The sequence below is a fragment of the Mirounga angustirostris genome, unplaced genomic scaffold (assembly GCF_029215605.1).
Source record: "Mirounga angustirostris isolate CCGP_5_RB_7025 unplaced genomic scaffold, mMirAng1.0.hap1 SCAF_1, whole genome shotgun sequence".
NCBI lineage: Eukaryota > Metazoa > Chordata > Mammalia > Carnivora > Phocidae > Mirounga > Mirounga angustirostris.
The window spans coordinates 154033824-154057328 of NW_026991709.1; the positions used below are offsets into that span (position 1 = coordinate 154033824).

The window sequence follows — 23505 nt, forward strand, 5'->3', positions numbered from 1 at the left end:
CTAATTTCTCTTTCTAAGTTGTGTTGTTAGTATATAAGAAAGCAACTGATTTCTGTGCATTGATTTTGGATCCTGCCACATTACTGAATTGCTCTATGAGTTCTAGTAATTTGGGGGTAGAGTCTTTTGGGTTTTCCACATAACGTATCATGTTGTCTGTGAAAAGAGAGAGTTTGACTTCTTCTTTGCCAATTTGAATACCTTTTATTTCATTTTTTTTGAAGATTTTATTTATTTATTTGACAGAGAGAGACACAGCTAGAGAGGGAACATAAGCAGGGGGAGTGGGAGGGGTAAAGCAGGCTTCCCGCAGAGCGGGGAGCCCGATGCAGGGCTCAATCCCAGGACCCTGGGATCATGACCTGAGCCAAAGGCAGACGCTTAATGACTGAGCCACCCAGGCGCCCCCCTTTTATTTCTTTTTGTTGTCGGATTGCTGTTGCTAGGACTTCTAGTACTATGTTGAACAATAGTGGTGAGAGTGGGCATCCTTGACGTGTTCCTGATCTTAAGGGAAAGGCTCTCAGCTTTTCCCCATTGAGGATGATATTCACTGTGGGTTTTTCATGGATGGGTTTTATGAACTTGAGGAATGTTCCCTCTATCCCTATACTCTGAAGAGTTTTAATCAGGAAAGGATTTTGTATTTTATCAAATGCTTTTTCTGCATCAATTGAGAGGACCATATGGTTCTTCTCTCTCCTCTTATTAATGTGTTCTATCACATTGATTTGCTAATGTTGAACCACCCTTGCATCCCAGGGATAAATCCCACTTGGTCGTGGTGGATGATCCTTTTAATGTATTGTTGGATCCTATTAGCTAGGATTTTGTTGAGGATTTTGGAATCCATATTCATCAGGGATATTGGTCTGAAATTCTCCTTTTTGATGGGGTCTTTGCCTGGTTTGGGGATTAAGGTAATGCTGGCCTCATAGAATGAGTTTGGAAATTTTCCTTCTGTTTCTGTTTTTTGAAACAGCTTCAGGAGAATAGGTATTATTTCTTCTTTGAATGTTTGGTAGAATTCCCCAGGGAATCCATCAGGCCCTGGACTCTTGTTTTTTGGGAGGTTTTTGATCACTGCTTCAATCTCATTCCTGGTTATTGGCCTATTCAGGTTGTCAATTTCTTCCTGTTTCAGTCTTGGCAGCTTATAGGTTTCCAGGAAGGCCTCCATTTCATCCAGATTGCTCAGTTTATTGGCATATAGTTGTTGATAATAATTTCTAATAATTGTTTCTCTTTCCTTGGTGTTAGTCGTGATCTCTCCCCTTTCATTCATAATTTTATTAATTTGGGTCCTTTCTCTTTTCTTTTGGATAAGTCTGGCCAGGGGTTTATCAATCTTATTAATTCTTTCAAAGAACCAACTTCTGGTTTTGTTGATCTGATCTACTGTGTTTCTGGTTTCTAGTTCATTGATTTCTGCTCTAATTTTAATTATTTCTCTTCTAATGTGTGGCTTAGGCATTGTTTGTTGCTTTTTCTCTAGTTCTTTAAGGTGTAGAGTTAGTTGGTGAATTCGGGATTTTTCTATTTTTTTGAGTGAGGCTTGGATGGCTATGTATTTCCCCCTTAGGACCGCCTTTGCAGTATCCCATAGGTTTTGGACCGATGTGTTTTCATTCTCATTGATTTCCATGAATGGTTAAGTTCTTCTTTGATTTCCTGGTTGACCCAAACATTCTTGAGCAGAGTGGCCTTTAGCTTCCAAGTGTTTCAATTTCTGCCTAATTTTTTCTTGTGATTGAGTTCCAGTTTTAAAGCATTGTGGTCTGAGAATATGCAGGGAATAATCTCAGTCTTTTGGTATCGGTTGAGACCTGATTTGTGGCCCAGTATGTGGTCTATTCTGGAGAAAGTTCCATGTGCGCTCGAGAAGAATGAGTATTCTGTTTTTTTAGGGTGGAATGTTCTGTAAATATCTATGAGGTCCATCTGGTCCAGTGTATCATTCAAAGCTCTTGTTTCCTTGTTGATTTTCTGCTTAGATGATCTGTCCATTGCTGAGAGTGGAGTATTGAGGTCTCCTACAATTAATGTATTGTTATCAATATGACTCTTTATTTTGGTTAACAGTTGGCTTATGTAGATGGCTGCTCCCATGTTGGGGGCATAGATATTTACAATTGGTAGATCTTCTTGTTGGATAGACCCTTTAAGAATGATATAGTGGGGGCGCCTGGGTGGCTCAGTCGTTAAGCATCTGCCTTCGGCTCGGGTCATGATCCCAGAGTCCTGGGATCGAGCCCTGCATTGGGCTCCCTGCTCAGCGGGAGGCCTGCTTCTCCCTCTCCCATTCCCCCTGCTTGTGTTCCCTCTCTCGCTGTCTCTCTCTCTATCAAATAAATAAATAAAATCTTAAAAAAAAAAAAAGAATGATATAGTGTCCTTCTGTGTCTCTAATTACAGACTTAAGTTTAAAATCTAATTTGTCTGATATAAGAATTGCTACCCCAGCTTTCTTTTGAGGTCCACTGGCATGGAAGATGGATCTCCATCCCTTCACTTTCAGTCTGGATATATCTCTAGGTTCAAAATTAGTCTCTTGTAGGCAGCATATGGATGGGTCCTGTCTTTTTATCCAATCTGCAACCTTGTGCTGTTTTATGGGAGTGTTTAGGCCATTCACTTTGAGAGTGATTATTGAAAGATATGAATTAATTGTCAACATATTGCCTGTGAAGACGTTGTTTTTATAGATTGTCCCTGTAAATTTCTGTTGTAGATCACTCTTGGGGTCTTTCTCCTTTTATAGAACCCCCCTTAATAGTTCTTGCAGGGCTGGATTAGTGGTCACATACTCTTTCAGTTTCTGCCGTTGTGGAAGCTCTGCATCTCTCCATCCATTCTAAATGAAAGCCTTGCCGGATAAAATATTCTTGGCTGCATGTTCTTCTCATTTAGTACCCTGAATATGTCTTGCCAGGCCTTTCTGGCTTGCCAGGTCTCTGTGGAGAGGTCTGACGTTATTCTGATGTTCCTCCCTCTGTACATAAGGAATCTCTTCCCCCTAACTGCCCTTAAGATGGTTCTAAGATTTGCAAGTTTTACTATTACATGCCGGGGTGTTGGCCTGTTTTCCTTGATCTTAGGAGGGGTCCTCTCTGCCTCTAGGACTCGAATGTTTGTTTCATTCCCCAGATTAGGGAAGTTCTCAGCTACGAATTGCTCAAATACATCTTCTAGCCCTCTCTCTCTCCACTCCCTCCGGGATTCCAAGTATTCTGACATTGGAACGCTTCATGGTGTCACTTATTTCTCTGATTCTATTTTCATGGAATCTGAGTTGTTTTTCCCTGGCCTCCTCTTTTCCCTTTTTATCTGTTATATTGTCTTCCAGGTCGCTTATTCGCTCTTCTGCCTCAGTTACCCTAGCTGTTAGATTATCTAGATTGGATTGGATCTTATTAATAGCATTTTTTTTTAAAGATTTTATTTATTCATTTGAGAGACAATGAGATAGAGAGCATGAGAGGGGGGAAGGTCAGAGGGAGAAGCAGACTCCCTGCCGAGCAGGGAGCCCGATGCAGGACTCGATCCAGGGACTCCAGGATCATGACCTGAGCCGAAGGCAGTCGCTTAACCAACTGAGCCACCCAGGCGCCCTTATTAATAGCATTTTTAAGTTCTGCCAATTCAGCTTTCATTTCTGCCCTTAAAGACTCTATGTTGCCATTAATTGATATCTCCATTCTAGCCATTGTCTTCACAATTGCTAGCCTGAATTCCATCTCCGACATCTTGGTTATATCTGCATCCATTTGTAAATCTGCAGCATAAGTCATAATCTCTGAGTCTTTTCTATTTTGGGGGCTCCTCCTCCTAGTCATTCTGTTGATGGGTGTTTGAGGGAATGTATAGAGTCGAAATTATTGACCAGAACCCAAGCAAGATGCACCTGTTTTCTCGGGACCTTAGGGTTGCTGGCCTCTTGTTTTCCCAGCCTGTCTTTTGTGGGAGGGGCCTGCCGCGCTGTTACTCAGGCAACCCTGTTTGGGCGGAGTTGCCCTGCGCCCCTGTGGCAGGGGATGGGCTCAGTGAGAATCAGTCTTTGGGGCTTTTGTTCTCTGGCGCCTTTCCCTGGCGGCTTTCTGCATCTCTTCCACAAGTCAGAGCAGAAGAGACCGTTTCCAACCCTCTGCCTCAGAGCAGAGAGACCTCAGTCTGTTGTTCAGTGAGCTCTCCAGGCCACACTGTCTCCGTTTCTGTCCGTGCTGCTATAAACTGCAGCAGCCTGGGTTGTGCGCCCTTCCGCAGTGCCCCCAGTCCTGAAAGTCAAGAAAGATAAAGAAAGGCCGAGTGTTCCAGAATCAAAGAGACTAAAGAGACAAGACAACTAACTGCAATATGTGGTCCTGGGCCAGAAAAAAAATGTTTTTCTTTTGTTTTAAGGGCCATTAATGGCACAATTGGCACATTTTTATAAGTTCTATAGATTAAATAATAGTACTGTATTACTGTCCTTTTTTTGATCATTGTACTGTGTCTTTGAAAAAGAACGTCCTTGTTTTTAGGAGATATTGAGTATTTAGAGGTCAGTGAACATCATGTCTGCAGCTTGCTCTCAAATATTTCAGAGACAATGACATATATGTGTGTATATGATATTTGTTAAAAGATAGGCTGAGGTATATTAAAAATTGTAAGAGTTTTTTGAGCAAGAATCAGTTTGGGGCAGGGCTAAAGCGGGGGTGGTTGGGAGTGCTCTACCAGTCAGAGCCAGGGGAAAGGCTTCTATAGAGAAAGTGGGAAAGCAAAGAAAGGAAGTTATCTGATTGGCTGTATCTTAAAGACTCGTTTGCTCTTTATGATTGGTTGTCCTTAGTGTTCTGATTTTATAATTTTGGGGCATTTAAAAGCTTAGTTTTTGGTTGCTTAGGTAGGCTACCACAACATTAGAGCCACCTCAGTCTAATAGCCTCCCTGTTTAATTAATGGAACATATATATATATGAAGAAAAATGCAAATGCAGTATATTGTTAGCACTTGGGAAATCTGGGTGAAAAGTGCACAAGAATTCCTTGTCGTATTTTTGCAACTTTTCTGTTAGTCTGAAACTACTTAAAAATAAAAATTAGTTGGTTTCTTATCTTTTGAAGGGGTCTTAGATTTTTTACAAGTATTATAAGTTTATGAATTTAAACCTATTTAATGATTTTCAATTCATTGCTATTATTATTTTTATTGAAATTCAAAAGGTCTTATCTTTGACTCCTGAGTCCTTTTACATGACCCTAGTAGTTTTGATAGTTTCCTTCCTGACAAATACACAGATGTATGAGGCTCATCTCATATGATACCTGCTCCAGACCTGGAATCAGCCATTTTTTCAAGAAATGTTGGTTTCTTTTTGTGGGAAAGGGTATTTCAGGACTACAGTCTTGTTGCTAGAGGTATTTCTAGACCTTTTCAGTATAGTGAACATATAGAGAGAGATGAGAAACTCATGATTTCATACTGATATATCTGCTGCAAATTCAGGACTCTGTTATTACTTCATCAGTCTGAACGTCTACATCTCCTTTCTTCCACACTAATAGTCCTGGTTCTGACACAGGGGATTATAGAATTAGAATATTCTATATTTGCTTATTTGCTTTATCTACATCACAGACACCATAACCTCAGAATAACAACACCAATATAGTTTTTACCAATATAATTACTGAAAACAATGACTTTTTTTGCATATGTTCTCTTACTCCTCACCCCTGCTTTTAAATGGTTGTACTAAATCTACACTATCAAATATATAGCCATCATATATCCTCTCTCTTTTAACTTCCATTGAGCTTATTTAATGCTCACCACCAGTCTTTATTTAGTGTCTGTGTACCATTTTGTTGTCTGGTGCTTGTTCTCCAGAAGATTTATTCTTCAGGAAGGGTTCATGGGAACCGTATTCTCTAAGGTCTTGTACGTTGATACCAGTTTGTACCCTTTATACTTGAAAACCAGTTTTGCTGGATATAAACTTCTGTGTTTACATTTTCTTTTCCTCATTATCCTAAATCTATTGTTTCATTTGCTTCTGCCATAAAGCTTTGTATATGTAGTTGGAAAAGGGAAGATTACTTTAATGCCGAGTCATCTAATTATGGATATTTTGATGTGTCATCTAAACTTGACAGGTGGCAGTTTCTTTTTTTTTTTAAAGATTTTATTTACTTATTTGAGAGTGAGAGAATGAGAGAGAGAGAGAGCACATGAGAGGGGGGAGGGTCAGAGGGAGAAGCAGGCTCCTTGCTGAGCAGGGAGCCCGATGCGGGACTCGATCCCAGGACTCCAGGATCATGACCTGAGCCGAAGGCAGTCGCTTAACCAACTGAGCCACCCAGGTGCCCGACAGGTGGCAGTTTCTTAAAGATTAGTTGCAAACTGGAATTTTAAAACCATGGCAATCAACCCTTTGTACTTTACTAAGTTAAATTCCATTTGTCTTTGTACTTTGAAAAGATCTTTTCCTTATTCAAACTGGATTTTGAAACATCATGAAATTATCATTTGGAAAATATCAAGATTTGGGACACTGATGGGGCACTTGTGTGGCTCAATTGGTTAGGCATCGCACTCTCGATTTTGGCTCAGATCCTGTCTCAGGGTCATGAGATTGAGCCCCACATCAGTTCTGCACTCAGTGTGGAGTCTGCTTGAGATTCTCTGGCTCCCTCATTCTTTGCCTGCGCCACCCCCCCCACCCCCCCCGCCGACCCCGGTTCACTCACTTGCTCACATGCATACTCTCTTTCTCAGTAAATACAGTCTTTATTAAAAAAAAGATTTGGGACATTGACAATTCATGGTGGCCAGTACAAGTTTTCCAAAATTCTAATTTTTACTCAAAAACTTGAATTTTATCATTGGCACAATTTTCCTTGAAGTGGCAGGCTCACTTCATTTTTTAGAAAATGTCTGTTATGTACTTTAGTCTGAATTACCACAATTTATGTCAGTAGTTCTTTTAATTTTTTTATTAACATATAATGTACTATTTGTTTCAGGGGTACAGGTCTGTGATTCATCAGTCTTACACAATTCACAGCACTCACCATAGCACATACCCTCCCCAATGTCCATCACTCAGCCACCCTATCCCTCCCACCCCCCTCCATCCCAGCAGCCCTCAGTTTGTTTCCTGAGATTAAGAGTCTCTTATGGTTTGTCTCCCTCCCTGGTTTCGTCTTGTTTCATTTTTCCCTCCCTTCCCCTGTGATCCTCTGTCTTATCTCAAATTCCTCGTATCAGTGAGATCATATGATATTTGTCTTTCTCTGATTGACTTATTTCGCTTAACATAATACCCTCTAGTTCCATCCATGTCGTTGCAAATGGAAAGATTTCATTTTTTTGATGGCTGCATAATATTCCCTTGTATATATATACCACATCTTCATTCATCTGTTGATGGACATCTAGGCTCTTTCCATAGTTTGGCTATTGTAGTATGTCAGTTGTTATTTCATGTTAAAATGTTTCATTTAAAAAAATGACTAGTTAAAAAAAAGTGACTAGTTTTGGGGCACCTGGGTGACTCAGTCTGCCTTTGGCTCAGGTCATGATCCCAGGGTCCTGGGATCGAGCCCCGCATCGGGCTCCCTGCTCCGCGGGAAGCCTGCTTCTCCCTCTCCCACTCCCCCTGCTTGTGTTCCCTCTCTCGCTGTGTCTCTCTCTGCCAAATAAATAAAATCTTTAAAAAAAAAAAAGTGGCTAGTTTAGCTCATAGCTCAAACAATTGGTTTTTCCCTAAGACAATCATTTGAAACTTTTTCTTTTGACTCTTTTCAGTTTATTGCATGAACGAGTTACACTAGTCCAAGTTAAAAGTAGACCCCAAATGGTTTCATTATACAAGCTGTGAGATTTTTAAACTTGTGACAAGGGACAGAAGGGAAATTCTATCACTGCAAGGAAATCCTCACTTAAGCTTCAGTGAGCCAAAAGCACTTAAAACCCATGAACCTTCAGCTGGTTGTCCTGTCAGTCCAGGCTCTATGGGGAACTGGCATATGTTCTTGTGCTGGTGACCCTTTAGCTGAATTACTTCTTCATATTTTGAGTGCTCAATTACAGTACCATTGCAGGCAAATTTCTTCTTAAACACCTTCTCTAGCTTCTTTTTACTGTAATCATCCTTGATCCCTTGGACAGTAGTAAGGGTTTTCCTCCCATTTCTCTGTTGTATTCTTATATGGATATAATCCTCAGTGCCAGCAGGAAGGAGATCATCACCCTTACTTGCATCAGCAAAGGGGTAGAAAGAGTGGAGGTTCTTGAGAGCGGACATACAATATGATTCCTTTTCTTCTGTGGGAGAAGGGAGCAGCCGGACAGTGGTGGGATGGAGCGTCGTGCAGTGAGGGAGCTCAGTGATTGGGACCAAAAACCATTTGAAACCTTTTATGTGTACTTACCATTTTGTCACACAGAAATTAAAAAGATGTTTGTTCAAAAGTCAAGATTCAATAAAATCAATAACTTGTTTCTGCTTTGTCCAGGACATTCTTAAGTGAAACTTTTGGGGGTCTATTATTATTATTATTATAATTATTATTATTATTATTGATTTTAAACACTGAGGGCATGGCATTGAAGGCTAAAATGACTCTAAGTACAGTTTTGTCTCACTGCTTTTATTTGTGCTAAGGAACCAGCAGTTTTACTCACCATTTCTTTTGCACCATCAGTGGAAGTGTTAATATAGAAAAGGTAAATGACGTCTTTGTATTGAGAATAGTTTTGACCTGTTGAATCCCTAAAGGAGTCTCAGATGGTTGTCATGGGTCTCTGGAACATACTTTGAGGCCTGCTGGGAGATTCCTGTATGCAAGTGGCACATATCATGTTCTCACATTTACTCGATAATAATCCAACCACACAGCCCCACCTGACTGCTGCAAAAGAAGTAGAGGCAGCTAGCTGCTCTCCAGAATCCATAGAGCTCTATTCTTCCTGGGCACACAGTTAGACATGTATGCCCAGGAAAAGAGAAAAACATGAAATTTGGTGAGCAGCTAGCCACTTATGCCATAGTCTGCCTTTCTGGTAACCAGATTACCATATTGGTGACCCTTATTTCCACAGAGAACACACCTCTTCCCCAAGAGATAAACCAAATCCCATCCATTCACTGCATCCAGCTCCAAGTCTAGGATCTCTGGCTGATATGCAGTCCTCTCCATCGTATCTCCATGTGGTGCTTCAGGATTTTGTTACCTTTCCCCAACTACTGCCCCTCTCCTTATTCGGATCAGGGACAGGGTGATTGCAATAAACAAAATTTGGGGAGGGGAAGATTGTAAGACACACAGTAGTTACTGTTCTATAGCAATGATGAGATTCTGCTAGGCCAGCTTTAAGGAGGCCCCCTTGTGCCTTCAGTAGGGGAAGTTCCGACTCTGTTTTTCTGTGAAGAACTCTCTTCCCACTGGTTTTTGGTGACCCTTAACTCCAACCTCTGGAAGGTTCTTCCTTGCCCATTATCTTTTTTTTTTAAAGATTTTATTTATTTATTTATTTGACAGAGACAGAGAGAGAGAGCGGGAACACAAGCAGCGGGAGTGGGAGAGGGAGAAGCAGGCTTCCCCCCCGAGGAGGGAGCCTGATGTGGGACTCGATCCCAGGACCCTGGGATCATGACCTGAGCCGAAGGCAGACGCTTAACGACTGAGCCACCCAGGCGCCCCGCCCATTATCTTTCATAACTAACCTGAAGTGGATGTTAGGGAATTTTCCTGTCTTGGGGTTTCTTCCTATTTCATAGTCATTTCTTACCTGTGCAGTTTTGGAGACCTGGGGATTAGTTTACAAGTGGTATATTTTAGGCCAAAATTTTGGATGAATTCTTTGACAGAATTTAATAACTCACTAGTCTTCTGATTTGTTTGATTCTAGTTAATTCCCTCTGCCTGTAACCCCACCCAGTTATTTCCTAGACTGCAGCCTCAGGACTCCTGTATTTTACTTTTTGCCTCTGTGCCTCTCTTTCTCAGTGGTATTTCTCCAGAGACATCTGCAACAATAATAGGCTTGGAAAGAAAGGGAGTGACTTTAGTCTTTGCTACAGGCCTTAGTTAATCTATTTAACAGAGAATTTCAAGCAATCTCCTTTAGCTCAAGATACTTTTAAGTTTTGGAAAGTAGTATTTAGACATAATTGGCTTTTTCAACAGTCTAAGGCCTTCAGTTTCTGTGTTCTCTCCCCTTTTATTTCTGCTTGCAAGCCAACTGGTTTTCTCCTGAGTACTTTCTTTGTTGTAATGCCTTGCTAAATACAGCAATGATAAGCCGTTAGTCACTAATCTTTTGGCACTTTCTAACCTCTTCCCAAATTAGATCTACGTACCATGTCTGCCCTCCACATTACCACAGGCAATAGTGTCACATAGTTGCCAGCTGTGTTTCCTGTGCTGTCGGCCGCTATGCAGATGTCACATATTTTAGATTCTTGTTCTAGAAGCACCCTACTCCAAGGTGTCCCTTTCTTTACTAGTGTAGAGTAGGCTAATGTGGCATATGTATTTAATAATCATCTAATGTTTAAAACACAACAGAAGTTTACTTACTGTTCATGTAATAAAGTTGGGAATGGTGTGTGGAGTCATCAAGGAAGCCCTGCTCTCTGCAGTTATTAAAGACCACTTGGAAGGAAGCTCTACTGTTTTCAACCATGGCTTCCCTCCAGCCAGCCCCCTTCCCGTAGCGAGCTCTTAGTTATGTGGCTACTTGCACCTGCAAGGGAAGCTAGGAAATGAAAATTGAACATTGGGATTGACCCCACATTGCAGCTTTTGAGTATACCCTAAGGAAGCTCTTGCAAATGTAAACCAGGTGACATGTATAAAAATGTTCAGGAGTGCCTGGGTGGCTCAGTCGGTTGGGCGTCCAACTCTTGATTTTGGCTCAGGTCATGATCTCAGGGTCATGAGATCGAGCCTCACATCAGGCTCCATGCTCAGCGTGGAGTCAGCTCATCCGTCTCCTTCCCCCTTCTGTCTCTCCTCCTCCGCAGCTCATGCTCTCTCCCTCTCTCTCTCTCAAATAAATAAAAATCTTTAAAAACATGTTCATAGCAGCACTATTCATCATAGTAAAAATACTGGAAACAACCAAATATTCGCTGGAATATGGAATGTTATTAATGTAGATGATAAATATAATGTGATATAATGTATAAAGTGAAGTATAAACATATAATGAAGTGTACTAAAATCTCACAAAATGGCATGGATAAGTCTTAGTGTTATGATGCTAGTGGGAAAAAAGCTAGTTTCAAAAGACTATACAGCATGTACTATTTTTTTAAGATTCAAAATCAAAAGCCACATTTTAGGAATATATACATTGTAGTAAAATCCTGAAGGGAGCAAAAAACAGAAATCATGAACATACTGGTTGAGAGGTAGAGAATGGAAATAAGGGAGGAACACAAAGTAGATGCCGTGATACTGGTAATGATCTAGTTTTTAAGTTTCAGTAGTGATTCATACACTCTTACTATTAGGGACTACAAAGTCATATATTCTTTTGTATGTATCAAAATATTCCTAATAAAAAGATTTGTGGTAAGTTTGAAAGATACGAAGGTATGCTACATTTTAGTCTTTTCTTGATTTGTCTCCTGATTAGATTTTTACTCACGTGCCTAACCACCTTGTTACTGCATCTTCCCTTGGCTGTCTTTTAGTTATCTTTAATCTTTATAAATATTTTGTTTCCCACTTCTCATTCAGAACTGTTCCCATTTGTTGTGTTCCAGCCTTTTGAATCACCACTTACTAAGTGCACTGTTAATTTCTCAAATTACTTTTATTAAAATTCGGAGTTATTTTTTTCATCCTTTATCGTATTTTGATTCAATCTTAATAATATATTCTACCTGGGGGCACCTGGGTGGCTCAGTCATTAAGTGTCTGCCTTCGGCTCAGGTCATGATCCCAGGGTCCTGGGATCGAGCCCTGCATGGGGCTCCCCGCTCAGCAGGACGCCTGCTTCTCCCTCTCCCACTCCTCCTGCTTGTGTTCCCTCTCTCACTGTGTCTCTCTCTGTCAAATAAATAAATAAAATCTTAAAAAAAATAATATATTCTACCTGGATTTCCTTTCCAATGTTGACTTTGCAAATCTCCCTTCTCCAGTTCCATGGTGCAATGATCTAACCTTGGAAAATTTCACCTTTTCCATCATTCACTTGACTTATATTTTAAAAATCAAATATTTCTTCCAGAAACTCAATTGTGGATTCTTTAAGATCACTAGCATTATGGCAGAAGTAGATTCATCATTGTTTAAGCCTCTTGCATTTGCATGAAGTCATTGATCTTTGATTACACTCTTCTCTTTAAAATGTCTTTTAGGGTGGGGGGAATCAGTGAGATAGGTGATGGGGATTAAATAGTACACTTACCCTGGTGAGCACTGAGTAATGTATAGAATTGTTGACTCGTTATATTGTACACCGGAAACTACTTATAACACTGTTAACTATACTGGAATTAAGAACTTAATAAAACTCTTAAAAATTAAAATTAAGGGGTGCCTGGGTGGCTCAGTTGGTTAAGTGTCTGCCTTCAGCTCAGGTTATGATCCCAGGGTCCTGGGATCAAGCCCCACATCGGGCTCCCTGCTCAGCGGGGAGCTTGTTTCTCCCTCTCCCTCTGCCACTCCCCCTGCTTGTGCTTGCTCGCTCTCTCTCAAAAAATAAATAACTTATTTAAAAAAATTAAAATTTAAAAAAGTCTTTTAAATAACTTTAGTCAGAAGCTAACTTCTTTTTGTGATGTGTTTTAGCTACTATTTAGTGCTCAATATTTATGATGAAATCTTTATTCATAAGATAGTAATTGAATAATTGGAAATTAACCACAAAAGTATCTGTTCTTTATTAGAAAATGTAATGATTGCAAATTTTAATAACTTAGTTTTTTAAAAAAGACTTTATTTATTTATTTGACACAGAGAGCTGTGAGAGGGAACACAAGCAGGGGGAGTGGGAGAGGGAAAAGCAGGCTCCCGGCCGAGCAGGGAGCCTGATGCGGGGCTCGATGGCGGGGCTCGATCCCAGGACCCTGGGATCATGACCTGAGCCGAAGGCAGACACTTAACAACTGAGCCACCCAGGAGCCTCTTTAATAACTTAGTTTTAACTTCCCTTTAAAATATGGAGGGTCGAGGGGCGCCTGGGTGGCTCAGTCGTTAAGTGTCTGCCTTCGGCTCAGGTCATGATCCCAGGGTCCTGGGATGGAGCCCCATGTCAGGCTCCTTGCTCAGCAGGAAGCCAGCTTCTCCCTCTCCCACTCCCCTTGCTTGTGTTCCCTCTCTTCTGTCTCTCTCTGTGTCAAATAAATAAATAAAAATATTTTTAAAAAAGAAAAAAATATATGGAGGGTCAAAACCAAAAAGAGACTAGATTCATATGAAGCTAGTTTTGCTATTGTGGAGTCATTTTCTTTCTGTAGTCTTTTCTTTATTATATTTTAAATTAAAAAGCTTAATAGCTTTAGTAAGTGACACAATAAAAAAGATGAATAAAGAAAAAGATAAATCTGTTAACATGCCTCAGCTCTCACACACTGAGATAAAAAGTATAGTGTCTGTGCTTTCAGAAACATTCCTGAAGTGGTTAACTCTTTTAGGGTTTTGGGTTTTTTTTCCTCTTTTAGATAACATCACTAAACCAATGCTCTGAAACCTCAAATTTAATTTAGTAAACGAACATAATTGTTTTCTTTTTACTGATCTACCTTAGTATATGAGAATAGGCTTAGTGGTCTTTAGAAAAAATTTTGTCTTCTGTATCCACATTTTAAAGACTATTCATTTGCACAAAAAAACGAAGCCCATATTCTTATCTTTGGAGGCATTATTCTAAGTAGGTAGTTCTTTGAAGAATGTAGGGAGGGCCTGGCATCACTTTTTGTTATTCGTTATCCTAGCTGTTCTAAGGATATGAAGGAAGTATATAAATATAGAAATGCCGAAAGTCGTATTCTGGGTGTTATTACCACTCTTAACCCACAGCAATTCTTACCAGAACAACTGACATTCATTTAAAGTTCCCCACACTTTCCTAAAGGCCTTAACATTCTGCCTCTGTTGATTCAGTCTAAGGTTTACTAATGATTATTATTTTGGGTTAAAAAGGAATGTTTTCTGATTACATTGTAGCAATTTCATAATAATCACTTGATACTCAAAATCTTTTAAAGTAAAAGGAACAGTTTTTTTTGTTTTTGTTTTTTTTTAAGATTTTATTTATTTATTTGCCAGAGAGAGACACAACGAGAGAGGGAACACAAGCAGGGGGAGCTGGAGAGAGAGAAGCAGGCTTCCCGTGGAGCAAGGAGCCTGACGTGGGGCTCGATCCCAGGACCCTGGGATCAGGACATGAGCCGAAGGCAGACACTTAACGACTGAGCCACCCAGGCGCCCCTAAAAGGAGCAGTTTTAATCAAAAATCTGAGGCTCAAAGGTTGAGTGATTTAAGATTACACAGTTGTTTAAAAACATGATATTTGGAATTTAAAAGGTCTGTGTGGATCTGAGACTTCAAGGCTTTTAACTTCACATCTCATGTTCTTCCTTTATAGCTAAATGTTCTTCACTCAACAAAAATTGTTTCCACGATGTGTTAGTCTTATAATCTATAAAACAAACAGACTAAAAATCCTCACAGATCTCCATATATCTAACTAAAAGATAAGGCATGTAATTTTTATTCTTTTTGGTAGAGCACAAAATTCCAGTTTAATGGGTTATTCAACACTATAGGTCATGTGTCTTATCAAAAATCTACTAGCTCATGTACCTAGTTTTCTTTGCTGTAGTAACAGAGGTGAAGGGTAGCTGACATTCTACTCCTAGAACATTCTGTATACCATGCTGTTAATTGTTATCAAAGCAGAGGAACATCCTGTAACCTTATAATTGAGCTAGTATGAAAACACAGGAGAAACCATGGTTATAATAGAACAAAAAAGCAAATACATAGTTCAAGAAAGAAATAATCTTAGTGTACTGATAACTGGCGATGGTTAGCAAATCAGCTACCAGACTGCCTATAATAACTAGTGGCGTGGATTTTAATGCCATCAGGGAAAGGAGATGAGAGGCCTCACATGTACATGGAGAGGAATCAAATTTGTGACCACTACGTAATGCAGAGACTCTGGAAAGGTTCCCTCCACCATGTAAGATGGGACTTAAATAAACAAAAGACCTTGCTTCTGCTTAGGGTTCTGGGGGGAAAAGGTCTTTCTTGGGAAATCTAATTTTCTGTGTGGATGATTCAAATTCCAAGTTTAGAGATTAATGTAAAATTGATGCTGGAAATATGAAACCTTTGGAGAACTTGGCAGAATCAAATGTTAAACAATTTCATAGGGACATCTCACAAACCAAGATGCATGAGCTTTCCACACATCAATAATCAGATGAAAATAAGGTCATGATAAAATATTTTTTTAAAAGATTTTATTTATTTATTTGAGAGAGAGAGAATGAGAGAGAGCACATGAGAGTGGGGAGGGTCAGAGGGAGAAGCAGACTCCCCGCCAAGCAGGGAGCCTGATGCGGGACTCGATCCCGGGACTCCAGGATCATGACCTGAGCCGAAGGCAGTCACTTAACCAACTGAGCCACCCAGGCGCCCCAAGGTCATGATAAAATATTACAAGTTACCTAATGAAATGATCCAGTATAAGGTAGAGTAAATGGATTAAACAATTATTAGATCAAGCTAAAAATGGAATTAGGAAACTGGAAAATAGAGATGGGAAATTTAACATAGTTCAGCAAAGAAATAAAAATATAGAAAAGGCTAAGAAACCCAAAAGGTGGGATTAGATGATTCAACATACGTGTAAAGGAAATTACAGACAAAGAATATAGAGAAAATGTAGAAGAGGTGATATTTGAAGCAATACTATTGAAAATGTTTCAGAATGGAATAAAGATATAAATCCTCAAACTTAAGTAGCACAGTGGGTCCTGAACAGGATCAATAAAGTTGAGTTTGTACGTAGGCACAATGAAACAGCAGAACTTCAGAGAATAAAATTACCTAAAAGAATTAACAATTAAATTTACAATAGATCTCTCATCAGGAACAATAGAAGCAAAGAGTAGAAAAATATTTTCTGTGTGCCAGTGGAAATGTAAACCTAAAATTCTTTACCTAAATAATCATTCTAAAATGAAAAACCTTTTTCATAAAATAGTGTAGCCACTGTGGAAAACAGTTTTTAGCAGTTCTTCAAAAAGTTAGAATTACCACATGACCCAGAAATCCTACTCCTAGATACATACCCAAAAGAATCGAAAATTCAAATACTTGTACACAAATATAGTGTCATTGTAATAGCCAAAATGTGGAAACAACCCAAATGTCCATCAATAATGAATGAATAAGGGACACCTGGGTGGCTCAGTCGGTTAAGCGACTGCCTTCAGCTCAGGTCATGATCCTGGAGTCCCGGGATCGAGTCCCACATCGGTCTCCCTGCTCGGCGGGGAGCCTGCTTCTCCCTCTGCCTGCCGCCCCCCCGCTTGTGCTCTCTCTTTCTCTGTCAAGCAAATAAATAAAATCTTTAAAAAAAAAATAATGAATGAATAAACAAATTGTGGTATATACATACAATAGGGTATTATTCAGCCATAAAAAGGAAGGAAGTACTGATACATGCTGCAGTGTGGATAACCTTCAAAAACATTTTGCTAAGAAATGAAGCCACACCCAAAAGTCACATATTGTATGATTCCACTTATATGAAGTATTCAGAATAGATAAATCCACAGAGACAGAAAGTGGGTCAGTGGTTGCCAGGGGCTAAGAGGAAGTGAGGAATAGAGAATGGCTGCTTAATGGCATGGTGTTTTCTTCTGGGGGTAATGAAAATATTTTGAAACTAGATGGAGGTGGTGGTTGTACAACATTGTGCATGAACTAAATGTCACTGAATTGTATACTTTAATGGTTTTGTTATGTGAAATTTACCCCAGTTTTTAAAATCACAGTTAAAACGTTCCAACTTTTAGAACTCACCTATCTGAATGAACTGTTAAAGGATAAAATCTAATAAGTTTGATCTCAGAAAGAATGTGTGAGAAACAAACTGGCAAACCAAATGTAACCATGTGGGTAAATATTATTTAGTATTGACTTTAGAAAAAGAAAGAAAATATTGATGATATTGATAATAACTAACATGGAAGATTTCAAGAACAATTGTTAATGGTTTCATTTGGATGATGGGAAGATGGTGATCAGAGTTAAAGTGATTTAAGTTTTTGGGAGTTGATTAACTTCGACTTTAGAAATATTAATGTAAGATAGGCCTTAAGATTAAAAAAAAAACATTATTATAGAGACTTCTACTTTTGTTTAGGAAGGACATGAAAGACTTTTATGGTAATCACAAGAAAAATTATGGACAAAATTTAAAAGTCATACTTTCTGTAGGGCAAGCAAAGAGCAGTGGACAAGAGGAGGCCTGAATGAACTGAATTTCTCAGAGAGACAAGCCCTATCAAGGGCTATCCACCACTATACCTGGTGGTGGATGCCTGGTCATGGTACAGATGGGCCTGCTTTAGACACAGGCTAAATCAGCCATGCTTTGGAGCCTCAAATGCAAGGACAAATAATTTGGTCTAGCAGTTCTTTCTCGTTAGTTCCTCTCCACTCCTCCCTAGTCCTACCAAGTTTTGCCAAGAAGACAGCGATGGAGGAAAGACTTACAAGCAGGGAACAATTATGTAGGCCATCATTCTTGCAATGATGGGATTCAGAATACTTGCCAGACTTAAATCCAAAGGCAAACCAGAGCTATCTGAAACTGCTTCTAGATCATAAACTGACAAGATATTTTTAATGTTATGTATGGCTCAGGAAGTTGGAGATGATCCAGACACAAGTGAAATTTAATTTTAGCTGTGACCCAGCTCCAGCTCAACTCAAGAAGGATTCTGGATGAGCAGATAGAGGAAAGGGCTTGAACTCTGGGAAATAAGCCAAAATGATATGACATTCTTTACGATTTTAGCCACAATATCTGGAATACAGCCTAAAATTATGAGACATACAAGTAAGCAGAATAATGTGACCCATGAACAAGAGAAAACAGTCAATGTAAGCAGACTTTTAGATGACCCAGTTATTGGAATTAGTATATTAGGACTTTAAAACAACTGTTACAGAACATTATAGATTATGATGTGTCTTCTCAGGAAAAGGAAACAAAAGCAAAAAGAAACTTTTGGGACTATACCAAAATAAAAAGCTTTTGCACAGCAAAGGAAACGATCAACAAAACAAAAAGACAACCTACTGAATGGGAGAATATATATGGAGAGGATATATCTGTAAGGGTCTAATATTAAAAATATATAAACTCCTATAACTCAATACTCAGAACCCAAATAATCTGATTTAAAAATGGGCAGAGGACCTGAATGAATATTTCTCCAAAGAAGACATACAGATGGCCAACAGATACATGAAAAAATGCCCAACATCTTTAGTCATCAGGGAAATGCAAATCAAAACCACAATGAGATACCACCTTACACTTGCAGAATGGCTATTATCAAAAAGACAAGAAATAACAAATGTTGGCAAAGATGTGGAGAAAAGGGAACCCTCATATACTGTTTCTGTGAATATAAATTAATACAACCACTTTAGAAAACATCATGGAGTTTCCTCAAAATATTGAAAATAGAAATACCATACAGTCTAGTAATTCCACTAATGAGTATTTACCTGAAGAAAATGAAAACACTAATTTGAAAAGATATATGTACCTCTGTGTTTATTGCATCATTATTTACAGTAGGCAAGTTATGGAAAGAACCTAAGTGCCCATTGATAAATGAATGGATAAAGATGTGTGTAGTTGTGTACACACGTACGCACACACCAGAAAGTTACTCAGCCATAAAAAACAATGAGATCTAGACATTTTTGACAACATGGATGGACCTAGAGGGTATTATGCTAAGTGAGATGAGTTGAAGACAAATACCATATAATTTCACTTACATGTGGAATCTATAAAACAACAACAAATGAGCAAACAAAAATTAGAAACAATCATAAGTACAGAGGGGCACCTAAGTGGCACAGTTGGTTAAGTGTCTGGCTCTTGGTTTTGGTTCAGGTTGTGATGTCAGCGTCCTGAGATCAAGCCCCATGCTGGGTTCCACACTCTGCACAGAGGTGGGATATTTCAGGAGATGTGCAAATTCTAAAAAGAATCAAATGGGATTTCTAGAACTGAAAAATACAATACTAAATTTTTTAAAAAAAAATTGGTTAAGCTTTTCAGCAGATTGGACACTGCAAAAGATAGGATCGATGAACTTCAAGATAGATTAATAGAAGTTATCCAAAGTGACATACAGAGAGAAAAGAGATAGCAAAATTTAACACATCATTAGTACCTTGTAATATCAAATGGTCTAACACAGGTGTAATTGGAGATCCAGAGAAAGAATGGGACATAAAAAAGCTTAAAGAAACAGCCCCACATTTTCCAAATCTGGTGACAGTCTACAGATTCAGGAAGTTTAGCAAATGCCAAATGAACAAATACAGTGAAAAATAGCACCTAAGTGCACTATGCTTAAATTACTGAAAACCAAAGGTAAAGAGAAAACTTAAGATATATATATATGGAATGATAATATGAATTTTCATTGACTTCTTGTAAGAAATAATTCAAGACAAAAGACAATGGAATGACACCTTTAAAGTGCAGAAAGACGTGCTGTGATGAGCACTGGGTGTTATATTTAACTAATGAATTGCTGAACACTGCATCAAGGACTAATCATGTACTATACAGTGGCTAACTGAACATAGTAAAAAAAAAAAATAGAACTACCCTGTGATTCAGCAATCACACTACTGGGTATTTCCCCCAAAGAATTAAATAAAAAACCCACTAAAACAAAGGAATACATGCACTCCTATGTTTGTAGCAGAATTATTTACAATAGCCAAGATATGGAAGTAGCCCAAGTGTCCACTGATTGATGAGTGGATAAAAAAGAAATGGTATATTTATACAATGGAATACTATTCAGCCATACAAAGAATGAAATCTTGCCATTTGCAATGGACATGAATGGAGCTAGAGTATTATGCTAAGCAAAATCAGTCAGTCAGAGAAAGACAAATACCATATGATTTCACTCATATGTAGAATGTCAGAAATAAACAAGGAAGGGGAAAAGAGAGAACAAATACAGACTCTTACCTATAAAGAACAAACTGATGGTTACCAGAGGGGAGGGTGTGGGGGGATGGATTAAATAGGTGATGGGGATTAAGGAATGCACCTGTTGTGATGAGCACAAGGTGATGTATGGAATTGTTGAATTACTATATTGTACACCTGAAACTAATACAACACTGTATGTTAACTAACTGGAATTAAAATAAAAACTTTAAAAAAAGTGCAGAAAGGAAAAGAACTCTCAAAATTATATATCCAGCAAAGTTATCTTTTTAAAAAAAGATTTTATTTAGAGAGAGAGAGAGGGCGGGGGAGGCAGAGGGAAAGGGAGAGTCTTAAGCAGACTCTGCACTGACCGTGGAGCCTGACTTGGGGCTTGATCTCATAACCCTGAGATCATGACCTGAGCTGAAACCAAGAGTTGGATGCTTAACTGCCCAGGCCACCCCACAAGATTATCTTTTAAAAATAAAAGCATTTTCTGGTAAAGAAAAACTGTCAGAATTCATCACTGACATTCCCATACTGTAAGAAATGCTAAAGGAAGTTCTTAAGGCTGAAGGGAGCTGAAAATCATGTACAGGAAAGAATGAAGAACACCATAAATGGTTAAGTATGTGGGTAAATATAAAATACCTTTACCTCTTAAAAATTATTTGAAAGATAATTGTTTTAAGCAAAAATCATAACACTATATTGTTTGGTTTATAATATATGTCAAATAAAATATATGACAACACAAAAGATAAGAGAAGATTAAATGAGAGCATATTATGGTTGTGGCTGTGGAGGTATAATATTAATTCAAACTAGACTGAAATGGGGATGTATTGTATTCAGAGCAGCCACCAAAGACATAAATATCATTTATTTGGTTGATGAATTCTTAAAAGGAGAGTAAAGGAATAAAGAGCAGTTGGGGAAAATGGAAAACAAATGGCAAGGTGGTAGATTCAAGCTATATCCATGATTAAGTGTAAATGAGCTTAACACTCCTATTAAAAGACAAACTGTGTTAAACTGGAGTTGTAAAAATAAGAAGAGACACAGTTTTTTTTTTTTTTTAAAGATTTTATTTATTTATTTGACAGAGAGAGACACAGCGAGAGAGGGAACACAAGCAGGGGGAGTGGGAGAGGGAGAAGCAGGCTCCCCGCGGAGCAGGGAGCCCGATGCGGGACTCGATCCCAGGACCCCGGGACCATGACCTGAGCCGAAGGCAGTCGCTCAACCAACTGAGCCACCCAGGCGCCCAAGAAGAGACACAGTTTGATCGAAAGTAAAAGATGGAAACATTAAAAGCTGTTCTGGCTATGTTAGCATTGACCATGTAGACCTTAAGGCAAGGTGTGTATTAGACACAAAGAGACATTTCTTGGTAATAAAAGGTCAATTGGACAGCAAGAGGAATCTTAAGTTTTGATGAACCTAATAAAATAAGTTGAAAATATATAAAGCAAAACTAAAGGGAAAAATAGACAAATCCATAATTATATGTAGAGCTTTAACATACTCCTGATAGACTTATAGTAACTGGTAGAATAATCAGACAAAAAAATTAGAAAGGATAGAGGAGATTTGAACCATACTTGACCAACTTGACATATATAGGACACTACATCCAATAACTGTAGAATACACATTCTTCTAAAATATACATGAAACACTTATCAAAATGGATTTATATGTTGAGCCATAATGTAAATTCAACAAATTTCAAAGAATTGACATTATCTAGAGTATGTTCTCTGACAATAGTGGAACTAAACTAGAAATCAAGAACAACAAAATATTAAGCTACATATTTCTAAATTCGTGGATCAAAGAAGTTATCACAGTGGAAATCAGAAAGTACTTCAAACTAAACAATAATGAAAGTATGGCATATCAAAATTTGTGGTATAGTGCTTAAGGGAAATGCTTTAAATACATGCATTAGAAAAGAAAGGATGAAAGTCAGTGATCAAAAGTTCCATCTCAAGTAACTGGAAAAACAGCAGATTCAAAGAAACTATAATGAAGGAATTGATGAAGATAACATAGATTAATGAAATAGAGAAATCAACAAAGATAATTTTTATTACTAAAATTGATAACTCTCTAGCTTGATTGATCAAGGAAAAAAAAAACAGAAAAAGAAGTGATCCCAAAAAAGGGACATTACCGATTTTTAAAAGTAGTTATGGACATAATTATGGAATGCATTTGACGACTGTATGAAATTAGATTTAATGGGAAAATTCCTTGAAAAACACAGCTTTTAAACACCAGAAGAAATTAAAAATCTGGAATTATCTGTTACTACACTTGCATTAGCCAAAAGGCCAAGAAGCAATGGAAAGTTATCTGTTAAATAGAATTTATTACTAAATTTTCCTGCAGAGAACAAGCCCAGAAAGCTTTTCTTTGAATTTTCCCAAACATATAAGGAAGAAATGATACCAATCTTACACAGACTCTTTCAAAGTATAGGAGCAGTTTTATGAGGCCAATGTAACTCTAATACCAAACTGAAGGAGGATGTTATAAGAAAGGAGAATTATAGGTCAATATTTGTCATGAGCATAGATGTAAAAATCCTGAATAAAACTAGCAAGTCAAACCCAGCAGTATATAAAAAGCCTAATAATTATAACCAGTAGGTTTATTTTAGGAATATAGGATTTTTTTTGTATATTTGAAAATCAATCCATGTGATTAAGCACAATAATCTGATTTTCCATTTTTGGAAACTAGAGAAAGAGAATCAGTAGAAGTCTAAAGCAAGCAAAAGAAAGGACCTAATAAAAAATGGAGCAGAAATCAATGAAATTGAAAACAATAGAGGAAATCAATGAAACCAAAATTGGTTCTTTGAAAATATCAAAAAAACTGACAAACCTCTGGCCAGATTAAAAAGAATGAGAGAAGACACAAATTAATACCAGAAATGAGAGAGGGATCATCACTACTGATCTCATGAACATTAAGAGGATAATAAAGGAATATTATGAGCTCCTCTATGTCCACAAATTTGATTACTTAGTTGAAATGGACCAATTCTTCAAAAGACAAAAACTACTAACTCTTACACAAGGAGAAATAGATAAACTTAATGGACATATATCAGTTAAATACATTGAATCAATTATTAATAACCTTCCCAAACAGAAAGCACCAGACCCAGATGGTTACATTGGTGAATTCTGCAAACATTTAAGAAAGAAATGATACCAATTTTTTTTAAAGATTTTATTTATTTGAGAGAGAAAGAGCACGAGTAGGT

General features: G+C 38.2%; 1 protein-coding gene and 1 pseudogene across 5 annotated transcripts in view; one reads left to right on the forward strand and one right to left on the reverse strand.

Annotated features, from left to right (window-relative positions):
- FBXL2 (F-box and leucine rich repeat protein 2) overlaps nucleotides 1-23505 on the forward strand; it is a 142560-nt gene that overhangs the window by 51546 nt on the left and 67509 nt on the right. The gene's annotated exons all lie outside the window — the stretch shown is intronic.
- Nucleotides 7952-8291, reverse strand: LOC123863974 (eukaryotic translation initiation factor 1-like; annotated as a pseudogene).